The sequence below is a fragment of the Salvelinus fontinalis genome, chromosome 25, assembly GCF_029448725.1.
Source record: "Salvelinus fontinalis isolate EN_2023a chromosome 25, ASM2944872v1, whole genome shotgun sequence".
Taxonomy (NCBI): Eukaryota; Metazoa; Chordata; class Actinopteri; order Salmoniformes; family Salmonidae; genus Salvelinus; species Salvelinus fontinalis.
The window spans coordinates 15,210,641-15,216,250 of record NC_074689.1 but is presented as its reverse complement, the minus strand read 5'-3'; positions in this window follow the sequence as shown (position 1 = coordinate 15,216,250).

Below are 5,610 nucleotides of genomic sequence, written 5' to 3'. Positions count from 1 at the left end.
GAACGCTGAGAGAGCACTGCTCCTATCCCAGCTTCGGATGCGTCCACCTCTACCATGAATGGCAAAGAGGGATCCGGATGAGCCAACACAGGCGCCGAGGTAAACAGAGTCTTCAGGTGTCCAAAAGCCCTGTTCGCCTCAGCCGACCACCGCAAGCGCACCGGGCCCCCCTTTAGCAGTGAGGTAATGGGAGCCGCAACCTGACCAAAACCCCGGATAAATCTCCGGTAGTAATTGGCAAACCCCAAAACACGCTGCACCTCCTTTACCGTGGTTGGAGTCGGCCAATTACGCACGGCTGTAATGCGGTCGCTCTCCATTTCCACTCCTGAAGTGGAAATCCGATGCCCTAGGAAGGAGATGGATTGTTGGAAGAACAAGCATTTCTCAGCCTTGACATATAGATCATGCTCCAACAGGCGACCAAGCACCCTGCGCACCAGGGACACATGCTCGGCGCGGGTAGCGGAGTATATCAGAATATCATCTATATACACCACTACACCCTGCCCGTGCAGGTCCCTGAAGATCTCATCTACAAATGATTGGAAGACTGATGGAGCATTCATCAACCCATATGGCATGACCAGGTACTCATAATGACCTGAGGTGGTGCTAAATGCCGTCTTCCACTCATCACCCTTCCGAATACGCACCAGATTATACGCACTCCTGAGATCCAATTTTGTGAAGAAGCGTGCCCCGCGCATTGATTCCATAACTGTATTTATCAGAGGTAGCGGGTAACTATATTTCACCGTGATTTTATTAAGACCTCGATAATCAATGCACGGGCGTAAACCACCATCCTTCTTCTTCACAAAAAAGAAACTCGAAGAAGCGGGTGAAATGGATGGCTGAATGAACCCCTGACGCAGGGATTCAGAGATATATGAATCCATAGCCACCGTCTCCGCTTGCGACAGGGGATACACGTGACTCCTGGGATATGCAGCGTCTACCAGGAGATCTATCGCACAATCCCCCTGTCGATGGGGTGGTAATTGAGTCGCCTTCTTTTTACAGAAGGCGAGTGCCAAATCGGCATATTCAGGGGGAATGCGCACGGTGGAGACCTGGTCTGGACTTTCCACCGTAGTAGCACCAACGGAAACCCCTAAACACCTACCTGAGCACTCTCGCGACCACCCCGTGAGAGCCCTCTGTGGCCAAGAAACAGTGGGGTTATGACACGCTAACCAGGGTAGACCTAGCACCACAGAATACGCAGGGGAATCAATAAGGAAAAGACTAATCTTCTCCTTGTGACCCTCCTGCGTTATCATATTCAACGGTGCGGTGACCTCCCTGATAAAACCTGACCCTAATGGTCGACTATCTAAGGCATGAATAGGAACAGGCATATCCACAGACACAATAGGAAGCCCTAAACTATGAGCTAAATTTTTATTAATGAAATTTCCAGCCGCGCCTGAATCTACTAGCGCCTTATACTGGGACTGCAGGGAAAAATCCGGAAAAGTGACAGAGACAAACATAAGTGCAACAGAGGGCTCTGGATGAGAATGGTGCCTACTCACCTGGGGTGATGCCAGAGTGCCCTGCCTGCCTTCTCTATTCCCAGAGGAACCAACCCGGCACCGACCAGCAGTGTGATCTCTGCGACCATAGATGGTGCTCGAGCGGGAACCCCCTCCGGTCTCCCGGCGCACCGTCCCTCCCAATTCCATTGGTTCGGGAGAGAGGGTGCGGGAGGATGGAACAACCAGACCCCGATCTAGACGTCCACGAGTAGCCAGCATGTTGTCCAGCCTGATGGACATGTCCACCAGCTGGTTGAAGTTAAGGGTGGTGTCTCTACAGGCCAGCTCCCGACGGACGTCCTCGCGTAGGCTACAACGGTAATGGTCGATCAGGGCCCTGTCGCTCCATCCAGCGCCGGCAGCCAAGGTCCTAAACTCCAAAGCAAACTCCTGGGCACTCCTCGTCCCCTGCCTCAGATGATAGAGGAGCTCACCCGCCGTTTTTCCTTCGGGAGGATGGTCGAATACTCTCCTGAAATAAAGGGTGAACTCCTCAAAATGGTCCAACGCCGCATTCTCCTCTCTACACACAGCGCTGGCCCACTCCCGGGCTTTCCCGGTGAGGCATGAGACGAGGGCGGAACTCTTCTCCCGGTCGGATGGTACTGGGGAGACCGTGGCCAGATATAAGTTCAGTTTAAGGAGGAAACCCTGGCAGCCAGCAGTATCTCCGTTGTAACCCGTGGGTAGGGGTAAACGGATTTTGTTAGGTTCAGGTGGGGAAAACGCGTTAACGGTAAATCCCAGTTGTGGCAGTGGAGGCGCTGGAGAAACTCCCTGTCTCTCCCAGCGATCCATATTCTGGACAATGCGATCCATGATGGCGCTCAAACAGTCAATCTCCTTCGCTTGTTCCATAACGCGCTTTTCCACCTCCATGGCCGTCGTGTCCTCTCCTGCTGACTTCATATATTATAGTGGTCAGAGATTCTGTCACAATGGCGTGTATAAGTGGCAGAGGAAGTCAGGCGCAGGAGAGTCAAAATAGAGTGTAGCATGGAGTACTTTAATTAAAGTCCCAGTAATTTGCTCCATAACACTCACGGAAAAATATAATACAAAATCTGGGTACGAAGACCCATAGCACACCTATACACAAACAACACAACACTTGACAACGAACAATCTCTGACAAACACATGAAGGGAAACAGAGGGTTAAATACACAACAGGTAATGAATGGGATTGACAACAGGTGTGTGGGAAGACAAGACAAAACCAATGGAAAATGAAAAGTGGATCGATGATGGCTAGAAGGCCGGTGAAGTCGACCGCCGAACACCGCCCGGACAAGGAGAGGCAACGACTTCGGTAGAAGTCGTGACACATAGAGAGCTGTTTATTCTCTATGTTGGTTAGGTCGGGGTGTGATTAAGGTTGGTTTATCTAGGGGAATTATATGTTTATGTTGGCCTGGTATGGTTCCCAATCAGAGGCAGCTGTTTATCGTTGTCTCTGATTGGGGATCATATTTAGGTAGCCATTTCCCCATTGTGCTTTGTGGGATCTTGTCTAGGTATAGTTGCCTGCGAGCACGACGCTGAGCGTCACGTTTTGTTTATTTGCGTTATTGTTTTTGTTCTATAAGCTTATCTTCCAAATAAAAGGATGGAAACATACCACGCTGCATCTTGATCCAGTTATTATGACGAACGTGGCAATACTTTACAATCTACATACATCTAAAAACATGAACTTGTATTGTGTGTGTGCATCTATCAGTTACACATACATGTCAGTACATACACACAATAAGTAGGTCACATGGGGGAGAGGCGTTGTGTCATGAGGTGTTGCTTTATTTGTTTTTGAACCCAAATTTGCTGTTCACTTGCGCTACATAAGATGGGAGTTCCATGCACTCATAGCTCCGTATAATACTGTACATTTCCTTGAATTTGTTCTGGACCTGGGGACTGTGAAAAGACCTCTGGTGGCATGTTGGTGGGGTAAGTGTGTGTCAGTGCTGTGTGTAAGTTGACTATGCAAACAATTTAGAATGTCCAAAACATTAAAGTTTCTAATAAAAGCAAGAAGTGACGCAGTCAGTCTTTCCTCAACTCATAGCCAAGACACTCCGACATGCATAGTATTAATATTATCCCTCTGATTACAATGAAGAGCAAGACGTGCTGCTCTGTTCTGGGCCAGCTGCAGCTTAACTAGGTCTTTCTTTGCAGCACTTGACCATATGACTTGACAATAATCAAGATAAAATTGGCACTTCCCCTGGCTAGCTGGGGTCATAACCTAAGAGCATGAATATAAAATGTTAATAATATTGTCAGCCTAACGACAATAATTTTAATAATTCATTGGATGTTTTGTGCACAAAGACTAAATTGTCTTATTAGGAATTTTCTTATTTGATTTCTCAATGGGGCCGTTAATGGAAGTTGTCTCTCTCGGCTGTGATTCAGTTAAAATGCAGTACTGACGCAATACTGTACGTCCAGTCAAAAGCATGCATCCAAACTGGAAACCTGGCCCCTTGATCACATCGGCACCACAGTCTCAAATTTCACGACTCTGTTGAGTTGTCATTAGTTACCACAGCCACAAAGTCAAAATTGCCTACACTGGGTTTCCACTAGATAACACAGTGTCTCAAAGTGGATGTTGATGCTTCGCAATCCCAGCCTCGACTACCAATGAGAGCTGGGGATTCTCGGAAATCGTCTTCAAATCTAGAAAACATACTGCTTTCTTGCCAGAGAGGTCTCTAAAAACACGTGTACACACATAGTTACGCATAGCAGGTTTAAAAGGGTTAGGGATTTTGGGGTTAGGGTTAAGGTAGGGTTAAGGGGTAGGGTTAGGGTTTATGGAAAATTTGATTTTTAATGGTAAAACATTTTTACTCCCCAAAAAGTCCTGAATTTAACGAAAATAAAGCTGTGTGTGTGTGTGTGTGTGTGTGTGTGTGTGCGGGCATGCATGTGTGTGTGCGTGTGTTGGAGCTGTCACGACTTCGACCGAGGCAGGCTCTCCTTCCCGTTCGGGTGGCGTTCAGCGGTCGTAGTCACCGGCCTACTAGCTGCCACTGATCCTTTTCAACCCCTCCCTATGTGTTTATTGGGTTCACCTATTGTGTATTAGGGTGTAATTAGTTGGGCTTATTTAGTCAGCCGGCCCACACGTTTCTTTGTGCGGGATTGTTTGTTAGTGAGTAGTGGTGTTTGCATTGTGTTTGCTGGACTGTGTTCGTTTTCTCCCGTGTCTGGGGTTGTTTAAGGAGTACACCCAGTGTGTTAGTAGGGTGGCCTAGTTTCTCCGTGTTCAAGAACATTTGTTATTGCACCTGCTGTTTCCTGCGCTTGACTTCACACTCCGACACCCAGGCCTTACAGGAGGATCCCTTTTCTTCTTGTTTCAAGGAGTTGACTTGTCTGTAAAGGCAAGGAGGCCATTTCTAGGCATAAGCCACCAATGGTAGGGTTTGGTGAGGGTTTTCACAGGGGTTGGAAGAAACCTGCCTCTGTTTTCCTTGACTTTAGAAAAGTCTGCGAGAAGTGACGCAGTACTTAAGGCTGTAATAAGGCTGTAAAGTAACAAAATGTGGAAAAAGTCAAGGGGTCTGAATACTTTCCCAAAGGCCACTGTATGTCTGCTGGTGAACACTACATATTTCCTACTCAAATCAGTGCATCATTCACTACAATACTGAGGAACTATTGAGCGTTTGGGTATCTGCTACTTAAAACCTACACAGTCCTAAGCAATTCCTACATATTCATTATTGAATGACTATACAATGCCTACAGGTTACTGCTGTATGCCTACTCAATCCCTATTGAATTACTACTGCCATCTGTGTAGTAAACCAGTAGTGATTTATGAAGTAATTTAAGTAGTAATGGGTGGTAAATAAGGACGATAGGTATGTCTACTGGTGAACACTTCATATTCCCTAATCAAATATATTTGTATCCACTACTTAAAACCTCCACATTCCTAAACAATTCCCCCATGTTCATCAAACAAGAAATAATCTTATACAAACTTAATTGCATTTTTATTTGTATTAAATTAATTAACATTGATTACATTTCTTAAATTCCTTCAT